Below are 14,992 nucleotides of genomic sequence, written 5' to 3' on the forward strand. Positions count from 1 at the left end.
AGTTGTTTGTGCTCACTCACCTACAAATCCTGTTTCCAAAGCCCAAATTCTTCTTGTCTGGGGACCCACAGTGTCCCACTCATGAGAACAATGATGCTACCCACAGGAGATCAAGGCCTGTGTGGGTGGATTTGAACTCATCAAAGACAGTGCATATTTTCATGTTGATGTGGCTGGAAAAGAGCTTTGGGGTCAAAAGGGCCCGCAGGTCTGTGTGTGAGAAAGGAGCAGGATGGAGCTGCTTCCTCAGCAGGTGCATGTTGGACCTGCTTTTCAGGAAGTTAAGCATCTTTTAGCTTTGCAGCTGGAGTGATACAGTCTACGGAGTTCTCAGCCTGTCCCTAGACTTCACTGCCTATGCTCATTAATACATTGATAAAGCCCAGGTTATGTTGTCTCCATGAATTTTTAAATTTTCTGCTTGTGCAGAGGGGATTTTAGCATTTCAGGAATAATTACCTAAATACTGATTCCTAATAGGGAAGGAAAAAAATTGTTTTAGGCCTTCGAGTGGAGAATTTATAAGCAGTGTTGTGTTTACATGGGGGACAGGGGGAAACAGACAGTCCTTTGCATTATTCCAATTTTCGTTCAACTTAGGTTTATGTGTCAGGCACTGTGATAGCTGCTTTCTTTTGTATAATCACAGATTTAATCTTCCCAAACAACAAGTGAAGATAGTTTAACTTCATCCTTGTTGTTTTAAACAGGTTTACTTAACAAATATATATTGAACCTTTATTATGTGCTAGGCACTGTTCTAGGTGCTTAGAATACATCAGCAGACAAGTCAGACAATGGTCTCTCTCCCTGGGGAGCTTACATTCTATGAAAGGGAACAGAAAATGAAGAATAAGCCAAAAAAAAAAAAAAAGTTACAGTAAATAGTTTATAGAAGATGGTGCAAGCTATGGAAAAAAAGAACAAGTAGGATCCAAAGTACCAGACAGTGGCAGTCAGAGGGGAGGCCTCACCGAGAATGTAACATTTCAGCAGGACCTGAGGGAGAGGTGGGTGGGCCATGCATATGTCTGTAGAAAGAGAGTTCCAGATGAAGGAACAGCCAGTGCAAAGGCAACTAATGCACAGGAAGTTCAATCACTGGAATTCATCTTCTTTCTTTGTTATCTAAAAAATGTGCCAGGCCTTGAATATTTCTTATCTAATGTACCATTGTAGGAGAGCCAGGTGTTAGGCTGTGAAACACTATGTCATCAAGATTAAAAAGCAATTGTATGGGGGGTGATGGAACAGTTCCATATCTTGGTAGTGGTGGTTCCATGAATGTGCTAAAATTCATAGAGCTACACACCCCCAAAGTCTATTTTATTCTATGTTAACTTAAAAAATAAACATTTGGAAAAGCAGTTTAGTGCACTTTATTGTGGTCTGCTCAAAGACCTGTGAAGTAGGAAGGGCAGGGTATTGGTATCCCCACTTTGCAGAGGAAGAACCTGTGACTTAGATGTCACTGAGCTGCAAGAGGCAGAGGTTGGGCTCAAAGTCAGATCCATGCCAAAGCTCATTCTCATATAAATACTGCACCTGCCGTGTTGCCTTCCAAACTAACCACACTGTCAGACCTTCTGGCAATGGAAAACACATTGTCTAAAAAGAATTCGGAATAATAATAGCAGCTGACACAGATTGTTTCCCATGTGCCAAGCACTGTTCTAGATACTTTGCATATATTAAGTTGCAGGAACTCTATGAGGTATGTACTATTATACCCATTTTGCAGATAAGAAAACTGAGGCACAGAGAGGCTAAGTAACTTTCCCGAGGCTTTGTAGATAGCAAAGTTGGGATTGGAACCCAAGCAGTCTGGTCCCAGGATCCATGAACTTAACCTTCAAGCTTACTGCCTCTGTCTACCTGTGTCCAGCACCAGAGTGCCGAGGCCATTGTGGTCTTTAGCCTGGGTTTGGGAGGGGACTTGCACTTGAAGAGTCCGTTTTATATAGGATTTGTTTTCAAAGTGGTACAGGTTGGGATTTTTAGGCCTTTTGTATGACTCAATCTTGCAAAAGAAATTTCTCCCCTTTTGCCTGTCATGGTGCCCAAAGTACCATCATTAGAGTCACCTCATTGAATCTTAAAGACTGAGCAAAAAGATTGCTTTCAGGCGTTATACCTTATACCATTGGAAGAATCATTTTAATAGTGTGACTGTATTGAGGTGCTGGTACTCTGGGCTGGGCATCTGGCCTGTCCTCTTCTTCAGACACCCTCTCTTATTCTTAAATACCCCATCTCCTATGTCCTGAGGCTTCTCTGAATTAGAGGCTCCAATGACAAGGTCCTGCCAAGAGATCTGATCTTAGGGGTGAGGTATTGAGAAGAAGAAGTGAGGAAGATGGGTTTTGAAAGAGGTACAGGATCCAGAAATAAACCTCACCACTTTCTCCATTTTCCTAGGATTGGGTCTGTGTGAACAAACATGTTTCCATGGTTAACTATTCAACTGAATACTTCTCCTCTGGAGGAATTAAATCTGAAGGTGTTTGGTTAAATGCTTTGGGGCCTCTATGTGACTGTGGGGCCTCTGTGTTCACAGCGTCTCTAAGCATTAATGACTCTCAGGGATGGTTGAAGTCAGGAATAACAATTCTGCATCCTGATGATATTGTAAAGATACCACTATTAAAAACGATGTTTCATTACTATTATTTGTATAATCATTCATTATTTCAAAAGCACTTCTGTGCCGTCTTTCATTTGATCTTCCCAATAGCTTCATGTGGATTGGTAAGAATAAGCAATGGGGCTGAGTGTGGTGGCTCATGCTTACAATCCAAGCACTTGAACTCAGGAGTTGAAGACCAGCCTGGGAAACATGGTGAAACCCCTCCTCTACAAAAAATACAAACATTAGCTGGGGGTGGTGGCATGTGCCTGCAGTCCCAGCTACTTGGGAGGCTGTGGCGGTAGGATACCTTGAGCCCAGGAGCCAGAGGTTGCAGTGAGCCAAGATCGCGCCACTGCACTCCAGCTTAGACCCAGTCTCAAAAACAAAAGCAAAACCAAAAACAAACAACAACAAAATCAATTGTAATAAATAAATAACAGCAGGAGTTAGTACATGTAGTGCCTGACATGTCAGGCCTTGCACTATGTCACATCTGTCATCTCATTCAGTGTTCACATCAGTTTGTAAAGTAGCCATTATTTTTTATTCCTGTTTTACAGATGAGGAAACTGAGGCAGGAAGGTTGAATAAGCCACCCCAACTCTCATAGATATTACACGAGTAAGTGGCAGAGCTGGGATTGGAACTAGAGTCTGTCTGCCTTTGAAACCTGTGCTCCCAGCTACAAGTTTCATGGCCTCTCTACGTATCCAGGCAGTGAAGGAAAAGGGGAATAAGATGCAGTATTCTGGGCAGAGGGAAAAGTATATACAAAGGATATGGACTTTTGGAAGAGCATGACTCATTAGAAGAGTTTCATCTTGCATGGCCAAAGTAGCAAGGAAAACCTTGAAAAAGATGGCAATGATTAAGGTATTTCTGGGTTACAGTGTGTCCTTTATCCTAGGGATATGTGGAAAGTCATGAGGGGGTTTCCTCTGGTTAGGGTTGTAGTTTGGAAAGCTCTCTTCTCTCTGCTCTGTTGAAAGCTGACATAATGATTGAGCTTAGAGGGAGGGAGCTGATTAGGAGGCTGTTGTAATAGGCAAGGGGAGAGAGCTTTAGCAGCACGTGAACCAAGTCTATGGTAGGAATGATGGAGAGGAGGGGATGATGCTGAAGATGTTAGTGGAGACAGAGTTGACAGGACTTGGAGACTGAGTGGCTGAAACTCACCAGGGTTAAGGAGGAGCAAAGTGTGAGACTTAGGTTCTGGCCTCAGTGAGTGGATGGGTCACAGGGTTCCAGAAGTGGGGAACCCAGGTGCATAAACTCATCTGAGGGTGAGCAAGGAAAGAAGTTTGGAGTGTCAATGAGGCACCCAAGCAGACATGTCCACTCTCCTGTCCAAGCTGATCAGTGGCTCATCTCTTCTCAAAGTAGCTGTTCCCGCTATGAGGCGGCTCTCATTCCTCCTGCTTTGATGTAAAACGTGTCCTTATGATTTTCACCTTACTTCTGGCTCTGGCTTCACCATCAAGTATGGAAAGTCTTTTCATCCTTTATTTAACCTTTCCCAATGAAGTTTTCCTTCATGCCACAGCCTCCGAGAAGTAAGCTTGCAAAGTTGCCTTATAGTCTCTTTTTCTGTCTGGTCACTCCTGCCCTCTTGTGGTTAGTGCTAGGGCAGCATGGGGCTGGGTACCCAGGGGGCCTACTGGGTTCTATCCCAGCCTGTCTTCCTGCCTTCCTGTCTTTTCCTAGGCTTTCACCAGAATCCTCTCATCCGCACCTTGTCTTGCCATCAGATTAAGTTTGGCACTGGAGCGATATCCTGTGTCCTGTCCTAATGATTCAAGAGGAAAAGACCTTGAAAATTACATAATCCAGCTGCCCACTTTCACATCTGTTGACCAAAATGACTACAACGGCCTTCTAACCTGTCTGGCTCCTTTCACAGACATCCTCTAGGTCTATTTCTACACAGTGGCCAGGTAGACCAGATATCCCTCTTGTCTCTAACCCTCCAATGGCTTACTTTCACAATTGGCTTCAAATCAAAATTGATTTCAACATGGCTCTTCATGATCTGAACCCTCTCTGCTTTTCTAAACATTCTCTTGTAAGAATCTTGTTCTAACTTCCTGATGGAGCTGGCCATCCTTCTGTTCTTCAAATGTGCCTTGCTTTTTCCTGCCTCAGTGCCTTTGCTTATACACTTCTCTCTCCCCATCCTTTATGTTTCAGCCTAAAGATCACTCCTGAAAGAAGTGAAATTGTCTCTGTTTGCTGATGACATGATCTTAAATACAGAAAATCCTAAAGATTCTACCAAAAAAAAAAAAAAAAAACCTGTTAGAACCGATAAACGAATTCAGTGAAGTTGCAGGGTATGAAATCAACACGCAAAAATCAGTAGCATTTTTTTACACTAACAACAAACTAACCGCTAAGGAACTTAAGAAATCAATTTCATTCACAATAGCACCAAAAAATGAAATGCTTAGGAGTAAATTTAACCAAAGAGGTGAAAGACCTTCATACTGGAAACTGTAAAACATTGGTGAAAGAAATTGTAAGTGACACAAATAAATGGGAAGGTATCCCGTGTTCATGGTTTGGAAGAATTATATGTCCGTACTAACCAAAATGATCTGCAGATTCAATGTAATCCCTATCAAAATCCCAATGTTATTTTTCATGGAAATAAAAAAAATCCTAAAATTTGTATAGAACCACAAAAGAATCTGAATAGTCAAAGCAATTTTGAGACAAAAGAAGAAAGCTGGAGGCACTTGAAATCTATTACAAAGCTATCGTAATCAAAACAACATGATACTGACAAGGACACAATGACCGATAGAACAGCAAAGAGATCCCAGAAATAAACCCACACACTTACACTCAATTGAAATTTGACAAAGGTGACAAGAACACACAATGGAGACAAGACAGTCTCTTCATAAGTGATGTTGGGAAAATTGGATATCCATAGGCAGAGGAGTGAAGTTGGACCCTTATCTCACATCATACAAAAAAACAACTCAAAAGTGGATTAAAGACTTAAATATAAGACCTGAAACTATAAAACTACTAAAAGAAAACAAAGGGGGAAAATTCCATGACATTGGTCTGGGCAATTATTTCTTGGACATTGTCCAAGTGTCTCCAAAAGCGCAGGCAGCAAAAACAAAAATAAACGAATGGAATTGCATCAAACTAAAAAGCTTCTGCACAGCAAAGAAGCAATGAATAAAGATGCAACCCAGAGATTGGGAGAAAATATTTGCAAACCATACATCTGATAAGGGGCTAGTATCCAAAATATGTAAGTAATGCAAACAACTCTATAACAAGAAAACAAATAATCCAATCAAAAAATGGGCAAGGAAACCAAATAGACATTTCTTGAAAGAAAACATATAAGTGGCTAACAGATATATGAAAAATATGCTCATTATTACCAATCATCAGGGAAATGCAAATTAAAACCATAATGAGATCTCACCTCACACCTGTTAGAATGGCTATTATCAGAAAGATGTCAGATACAAGTGTTGGAACCAGTGTAAAGAAAAGGGAAAGCTTGTGTACCATGAGTGGGAATGTAAATTTTTTTGTCTTTATGATAAAATAATAGAATGACATTATTTACTTCCTTTTATCAAAGAAGTTAATTGATACACAACAGGTGACTTGGTTTCAGGCCCAAAGGTAGCAGCAGCAACATTAATAATGGAAATAATTGAATAGTTATGTATGTAATGCCTGTCACCAGCAGGCTATTTCAAGTTCAGCAGGAATGACTCCATACATATTATTATTTCTATAACTACATTTAAATCATTACCAGGAACTGCTTGTTTTGTAGTGAACCTTGAATATGTGCTGTTAATGTACCAAACTGGGGGAAAAAATAAGGGATTCCTTTCAAAAGTTAAGAGAAACAAGTGTGTAAGAAATTATTTTGCCTATTAAATGTTCAGTATATGGCATTCTCTTGTCAGTAAAATGAAAAAATAAGCTAAAAAAAATTGGCTAAGTCCTATTAAGTTACAGGATTAAGTGTATTATATTTTCATTCAAAATTCGGTGCTCATTAATTTATCATCGGTGGTATAGCTAAATTTCCATCTTTTTATAAAAATTGAGCATAAAGTTTCTGATAAATCTCTCAGTATGAACAGAAGTTGAAACCTATTTAGTTCAGTAGGGCAGCTCAGGCATTTTTTTACACATGTATATCTTCCCATTTTAAGTTAGAATTATTTTACAATAGCTGGTATACATAAACAGCTGGCACTGGTTGTCAGCTAAATTAAAGTAGTAATGATCAATTAGTTTTTGTTGGTATCTGAATAATAGCGTTGTTTCATAGCTTTGTATTTCCTAAAGAAGTATAAGGCTTCTAGCTCTTTCATTACAAATTCGCCCTGTGCAGTAAGTTCTTTGATCTTCTTTGGATTCTTCACATCTTTGTTTTTAAGGAAAATGTTCTTCAAACGCCTTTTAAAATAGTTTGCTCCTTTTGGATAGTCTCGTCCAAGACACAGTAGATTTTTTTTTTTTTTTTGAGACGGAGTCTCACTCTGTTGCCCAGGCTGGAGTGCAGTGGCGCCATCTCGGCTCACTGCAACCTCCGCCTCCGGGGTTCACGCCATTCTCCTGCCTCAGCCTCCCCAGTAGCTGGGACTACAGGCGCCCGCCACCATGCCCGGCTAATTTTTTTGTACTTTTAGTAGAGACGAGGTTTCATCAAGATACAGCAGATTTTTGGCCGGGCGCGGTGGCTCAAGCCTGCAATCCCAGCACTTTGGGAGGCCGAGGCGGGCGGATCACGAGGCCAGGAGATCGAGACCATCTTGGCTAACACGGTGAAACCCCGTCTCTACTAAAAATACAAAAAATTAGCCGGGCGTGTTGGCCGGCGCCTGTAGTCCCAGCTACTCGGGAGGCTGAGGCAGGAGAATGGCGTGAACCCGGGAGGCCGAGCTTGCAGTGAGCCGAGAGTGCGCCACTGCACTCCAGCCTGGGCGACAGAGCGAGACTCCGTCTCAAAAAAAAAAAAAAAAAAGATACAGCAGATTTTTATAAAGATTTAATACTTATCCTCTTAAAGAATTGGCCATTTTCATTTATCATGTAAATTATCCATTTTTATGCATAACATACCTCGCCTCCAGACCCCAGGAACCCGGAAACGGAACAAAACTCTCCGGCGGCGGCACTCTTGCACCTTCCACTCACGCACTTTCCGGCACGCCGGAGTCGTAAAAGCCTCGACCGCTTCTACGACTCTGTCCTTCGACTGTGAAGCTGGCTGTTTTGAGACGGGGTTTTGCGCTTGTTGCTCAGGCCTGAGTGCAATGGCGCGATTTCGGCTCACCGCAACTCCCGCCTCCCGGGTTCAAGCGATTCTCCTGCCTCAGCCTCCTGAGTAGCTGGTACTACAGGTACCTGCAACTACGCCTGGCTAATTTTATATTTTTAGTAGAGACGAGGTTTCTCCATGTTGGTCAGGCTGGTCTTCGACTGTGAAGCTGGCTTTTTTGAGACGGGGTTTTGCGCTTGTTGCCCAGGCCTGAGTGCAATGGCGCGATTTCGGCTCACCGCAACTCCCGCCTCCCGGGTTCAAGCGATTCTCCTGCCTCAGCCTCCTGAGGAGCTGGTACTACAGGTACCTGCAACTACGCCTGGCTAATTTTATATTTTTAGTAGAGACGGGGTTTCTCCATGTTGGTCAGGCTGGTCTCGAACTCTGGACCTCAGGTGATCCGACCACCTTGGCCTCCTAAAGTGCTGGGATTGCAGGTGTGAGCCACCCCGTCCGGCGGGAATGAAAATTAATACGCCCATTTTGAAAAACAGCTTGGAGGTTCCTCAGAAAACTAAAAATAGAACTACCATATGATCCAGCAGTCTCACTTCTGGGTATGTATCCAAATATATTGAAATCAATTTATCAGAGCTATCTGCACTCCCAGGTTCATTGCAGCATTCTACCCACTAGCTAAGATATGGAACTAACCTAGGTGCCCATCATCAGATGAATGGATAAAGTAAATGTGGTATATATACACACGATGGAATACCATTCAGCCTTAAAAGAAGGGGGAAGCTAGGGCCCATTGGCTTATGCCTGTAATCGCAGCACTTTGGGATTCGAAGCAGGAGAATTGCTTGAGGCCAGGAGCTCGAGACCAGCCTAGGCAACATAGTGAGACCCCCTCAACCTAATTTTTTTTTTTTTTTTTTAACTAGTTGGGCATCTTAGTACACGTCTGTAGTTCCAGCTACTCTGAAGGCCGAGGTGGGAGAGTCACTTAAGCCTGGGAGGTTGAGGCTGCGGTGAGCTATGATCACACCACTGCACTCCAGCCTGGGCAACAGAGTGAGACCCTATCTCAAACCAAAAAAAAAGGAGGGGAAAATTCTGCTATTTGCTACAACATGGATGAACTTGAAGAACATTATGCTAAGTGAGATAAGCCAGGGACAGAAAGACAAATACCACATGATCTCGCTTGTAAGTGGCATCTAAAACCATTGAACTCATAGAAGTTGAGAGTAGAATGTGGTTGCCTAAGGCTGGAGAGGGGGCTGAATGGGGAAAGCGGACATGTCGGTCAGAGAGTACAAAGTTTCAGTTATGCGAGATAAGCTCTTGTGATCTTTTGCACAGAATAGTGACTTTACAGTCACTATAATGCACTGTAAATAATGCATTGTATATTTCAAAATTGCTAAAAGAGTAGATTTTAAATGTTTTTTCCACAGAAAATGATAAGTATGTGAGATGATAGATTTGTTAACTAGCTTGACTTAATCATTCCACAATGTAAACATAGCAAAACATCACAGAAATATATATAATTGTTGCTTGTCAATTAAAAATGAAATTTTTAAAAGTAACTTTCTCAGAGAGGCCTTCTCTAACCATCCTCTCTGCAGAAGTCCTGCCCCAAGTGAATTTCGATGACCACACTCTGTGTATTCCTTACTTGCACTTACCCTAAACCATAAATGTTCGTTTGCATGTTCATGATTGGCCTCCCTTTGCCAGCCTGTAAGTTCCACTGGGGCCTGTAGTGGGCAGAAGTTACCCTAGAAGCTTTTGACTAACATTGGAGTAGGTCAAAAGATTATAAGAGGTGATTTTTTTCAAAGTCAGGGAATTCATATCAATGGAAGGTTGACCAGAGTTCCTGAAGAAGGAATTGTTAAATAAACTCTAAGATCCCTTCAACCCTAACATTTTAACTTTTCCATCTGGTATTTGAAAAATGGAAGAGGCTCAGTTCCAGTAGTGACGCTGTAGCCTAAGTTGAACTAAACCTCTCACAGATGATAATGATAAACTTTGGAAAAAATATTTAAAATGATTTGAGGTTGCTGGAGAAAAACAAAAAATAGACAGGAGGTGGACAGGATTTGACCCTTGAAGGAAGGAAAACCACACCCACTCAGTGAAATATACATTTAGGTGGCTCTTCCCACGCCACCTGGCATGGAGCAGCTGGAACTAAAGTGGAGAGCTGCAGCTTTGCTGGTTTGACAAATCGGGGGCAGAGTATAAGCTCACAGAGTGGCTGGAAAATGAGGACATCTAAAGACATGCTCCAGGTCCATGCGCCCACTAAGATCAACTGGCGCCTCTGTTGAACCTGTGATGGTTCTGTCTGTCCCTCAGCCCAAATCTGCTTTTCATTCCTGCCCATAGTTGTTGAGCATAGATGGAAGCACTGCCTAATAAACTTCCTGCTTGCAAGTCACCATGGGAGTGTCAGCTACGTGGGGAATTGGACTTGAAAACAATCGAAGTAATATTTGTAGAGCATTACACCCAACAACCACAAAATATGCATTCTTTCCAAGTGCATCTGGAACATTCATCAAGATAGACTGTATTGAACCATAAAATTAATCTTAATGAACAGCAAAGATTTAAAACCTTATAGACTGTGTTCAAGAATCACAAATGAATTATATTAAAAGCATTAACAAGACAATAATTAAAAAGCACTGAAATTTGAAAATTAAATGCATGTTTTAGTAATACATGGGTCAAAAAATTATAAGGGATAAAGAGAATAATTTAAAATGAATGATAATGAAAATACAACGTCAGAATTTCTGGGAGGGAAGCACATTGCTTTAAATACTTATATTGGGGAGAGAGTTTAAAATTAATGATCTGTTTCCATCTCAAGACTCTAGAAAACAGAACAGCAAATTAAACTTAAACCAAAAGTAAGGAGAAGAAAGGAAGTAATAAAAAACAGAAATAAGTGAAATAGAAAACAAACAGTGGAGAAATTGAAAAGGCTGCAAGTTGGTGCCCTGCAAGAGTAATACAATTTATAAATTCTTAGCAACATGGATCAGTCAAAAAGTGAGAAAAAGCAAATTACCAATATCAGGAATATCAGGAGGAATCATAAGATCCTACAGAAAGGATATATTATGAACAACTTTATGCCAGTAAGTTTCACAACCAAGATGAAATAGACAAAATACTCGAAATCACATGTTGTCAAAATTGAGATAAAAAGAAAAACAAAATATGAATAGCTTTATAAAAGAGATTGAATTCATTATTAAAAACTTTCCCACAAAGAAAAACCAACCCCAGATGGTTTCACTGTTGAATTCTGCCAATAATTTAAGAAAAAAACACAATATTACACAGACTCTTTCAGCAAATAGAAAAGGAGGGAATGCTTCCCAACCTATTTTGTGAGGTTAACATTACCCTGATATCAAAACCTAGCAAAAACATTGCCAAAAAATAAAACCACAGACCAATGTTTTCTGTCATGAACATAGACACAAAAATAGCAAAATATTATCAGATTGAATCCACCAATATATAAAAAGGGTAATACATTATGATCAAGTAGGGTTTATCCCAGGAATGCAAGTTTGGTTTAACATTTAAAAATCAGTCAATGTAATTTACCACATTGTTAAGCAAATAAATGGTTTCAAAAACATATAATCCTCTCAATAGATTTAGTAAATCACTTGGCAAATTCAACTCCCAGATGATAAGAGCTCTCATCCAAATAATAATAGAAGAGAACTGCCTGAATCTAATAAAGTGGATTTACCAAAAACCTCCAGTTAACACCACATTAATGGTGAGATACTGAGTGTTTCCCCCCAAGGTTAGGAACAAGGTAAGGTGCGTGTTTTCATGATTTCTGTTCAATATTGGAGGTCCTAGCTAGGACAGTCAGATAAGAGAAATTAGTAAAAGGCATTCAGATTGGAAAGAAAGAAGTAAAGATCTCTGTATTTGTAGATGACACTATTTAAATAGCAAGTATTAAGGAATCTATAAACAACTAGTGGCAACAATACTTGAATTGAGCATGTCAGTATATTGAAAATAATATTACACTAGCAGCAAACAAATGGAAAGTGAAATTTAGAAAACAGTGTTATTTCAAAAACATGCAAAAAACCCCAAACAAAGTAGGAATAAATTTAGCAAAATGTATGCGAGATCTCTGTATTGAAAATCACAAAAAAATTTCTGAGTAGAGGAGTCTACTGTGTTCATAGAGAACCCGATATTGTTCAGTGACAATTCTACTCAGTCTATGCAATCTCGAACAGTATTCCAACAGACTTTTTCATAAAAGTTGATTTTAAAATGCATATGAAAATAGTACCTAGGATATCTAAGACAATCTTGAGACAGAACATTTAAGTTGGAGGACTCACTTTACCTGATTTTAAAACTTTCTGGAAAGCCATAGCAATCGATAAATATAAGAATAGATGGAGAGATAAATAGAGCATATTAAACGTAGTCCAGAAGTAGGCCCACACATGTACAGCCAATTGGTGCCAACAAGGCCACCAAAGCAATTCAGTGGGAGAAAAATTCTTTCATAGATGGTGCTGGCAACCTGGATAAATGAACGGAGGTGAAAATGAACCTCATACCCTGCTTCATACCACTCAAAAATCAAGTTTAGATGGATCCCCGACCTCAGTAGAAAAGCTAGAACTATAAAGCTTCTACAAGACACTGTAGGACGGTATGATTGTGATCTTGGGGTTGGCAGAGATTTTTTTTTTTTTTTTTTTGAGACAGAGTTTCGCTCCTGTTTCCCAGGCTGAAGTGCAATGGTGTGATCCTGGCTCACTGCAACCTCTGCCTCCTGGGTTCAGGTGATTCTCCTGCCTCAGCCTGGGATTACAGGCATACACCATCATGCCCGGCTAATTTTGTATTTTTAGTAGAGATGGGGTTTCTCCATGTTGGTCAGGCTGGTCTCGAACTCCAGACCTCAGGTGATCTGCCCACCTTGGCCTCCCAAAGTGCTGGGATTACAGGCGTGAGCCACCACGCCCAGCCTGGCAGAGATTTTTAAGAACAGACACAGAAACACTAACCATAAATGAAAAATTTGATAAATTAGGTTTCATAAAAATAAAAGTTTTTGTTTATCAAAACATCTGCAGATATGTATAATATACTTTATATATGTGTATATATATTTATATTATATACATATATAAGTACGTGTGTGTGTGTGTGTGTGTCTGTTTAGATACATATATGTGAAAGGATATGTAAAGTATTCCCAATACCCAAAATATAGAAGTGTGGTCTCATCCTATGGTATAATTTTTTTTCTTATTGGAATGCTTTTATTTCAAATAAACAATTCACTTTTTTAAGAGTTGTTTTATTCTGCCATACTTCTGCGCATGAAGGAAATGAAGCAGCAAGCCAAAGAATGGTAGGAAATGTTTACAATGTACGTATCTGACAAAGGACTTGTATCTAGAATGTATAAAGAACTCCTACAAATCAAAAATGAAAAGATAAACAACCCACCTTTTAGAAATGGGCCAAATATTTGAATAGATAGACAAAAGAAGATATGTCACTGGCCAGTAAACCCATGAAAGTTGTTCAGTCTCATTAAATATCAGACAAAATAAATTTAGAACACAATAAGATACTATGCTACACCCACTAGAATGGATAAGATGAAAAAGACAACAACCAAATGTGAGAAAGGATGTGAAGGAACAGGAACTCTCAAATGGAGTATGCAAAATCAAACAACCACTATGGGAAACTTTTTGACAGTTTCTTACCAAGTTAGACATACATTTACCCCATGATCCAACAAATTAACTGCTAGGTATTTTCCCAAAGAAAAGATCTACTTCTTAATCTATCCATCCATTCATTATCCATCTATCTCCACAAAAAGACTTAAATAAAAATTTCTTGCAGCAATTTATGCATAATTTCTGAAAACTGCAAACATTTCAAATTTTATTTTTCTTTTTTTCTTTTTCTTTTCTCTCTCTCTCTCTCTTTTTTTTTTTTTTTTTTGAGATAAAGTCTTACCCTGTCACCCAGGCTGGAGTGCAGTGGCGTGATCTTGGCTCACTGCAACCTCCACCTCCTGGGTTCAAGCGAGTCTCATGCCTCAGCCTCCCCAGTAGCTGGGCATATAGGTGCACACCACCACACCCAGCTTTTTTTTTTTTTAATTATTTTTAGTAGAGAGGGAGTTTTGCCTTGTTGGCCAGGCTGGTCTCAAACTTGTGGCTTCAAGTGATCTGCCCACCTCAGCTTCCCAAAGTTCTGGGATTACAGGTGTAAGCCACCATGACTGACCTCAAATTTTCATCAACAGGAGAATGGAGTAGCAATTTGTGGTTTATCCATCCAGTAGAATGATATTCAGTGATTTTAAAAATAGAATGACTGCTATACAACATATAGCATCTCAGAACCATTGAGGGAAGCAGTTATTAACAAAAGCATAATATATTTGATTACATTTATATGAAGTTCAAGAACAGGTAAAATTAATAAATGGTAACATGCATCAGAAGAGTATTCGCCTATTAGGAGGTATGGATGGACCAGAAGGGGCACAAAAGAACTTTCTGAGGTGTAGAAATATAATAAACATTATGCCAGTATATACATTTATCAAAACTCAAAGAAGTGTATACCTAAGAACTGTGCATTTCAATCTTAAGTAAATTTTACCTCAATAAAAATACTGGCTGGGCACAGTGGCTCACGCCTATGATCCCAGCACTTTGGGAGGCCAAAGCAGGCAGATCACTTGAGGCCAGGAGTTTGAGAGCAGCATGGCCAACATGATGAAACCTCATCTCTACTAAAAATACAATAATTAGCTGGGTGTGGTGGTGGGTGCCTGTAATCCCAGGCATGGTGGTGGGTACCTGTAATCCCAGCTACTTGGGAGGCTGAGGCAGGAGAATCACTTGAATCTGGGAGGTAGAGGTTGCAGTGAGCCAAGATTGTGCCACTGCACTCCAGCCTGGGTGACGAAGTGAGACCCTGTTTCAAAAAAAAAAATGTATATAATAATCTTAACAAAAAATATAAAATCTAATTCCATGGTTTAAATA

At 40.0% G+C, this 14,992-nt stretch overlaps 1 protein-coding gene and 1 pseudogene across 5 annotated transcripts in view; one reads left to right on the forward strand and one right to left on the reverse strand.

Annotated features, from left to right (window-relative positions):
• Positions 1–14,992, forward strand: part of SYN3 (synapsin III) — a 566,138-nt gene that overhangs the window by 37,536 nt on the left and 513,610 nt on the right. Inside the window, exon 1 of one of the 5 annotated variants that reach the window (XM_055254455.2) lies at positions 8,262–8,500. The exons of the other annotated variants lie outside the window; for them this stretch is intronic. The gene's annotated coding sequence lies outside the window, so the exon portion shown is untranslated. Of the gene's footprint in view, positions 1–8,261; positions 8,501–14,992 lie in introns of those variants that run through there. 5 annotated transcript variants of the gene reach the window in all.
• On the reverse strand, positions 6,906–7,886 carry LOC129468644 (electron transfer flavoprotein regulatory factor 1-like; annotated as a pseudogene).

This window comes from Symphalangus syndactylus, chromosome 18, assembly GCF_028878055.3.
Source record: "Symphalangus syndactylus isolate Jambi chromosome 18, NHGRI_mSymSyn1-v2.1_pri, whole genome shotgun sequence".
NCBI classification, from domain to species: Eukaryota; Metazoa; Chordata; class Mammalia; order Primates; family Hylobatidae; genus Symphalangus; species Symphalangus syndactylus.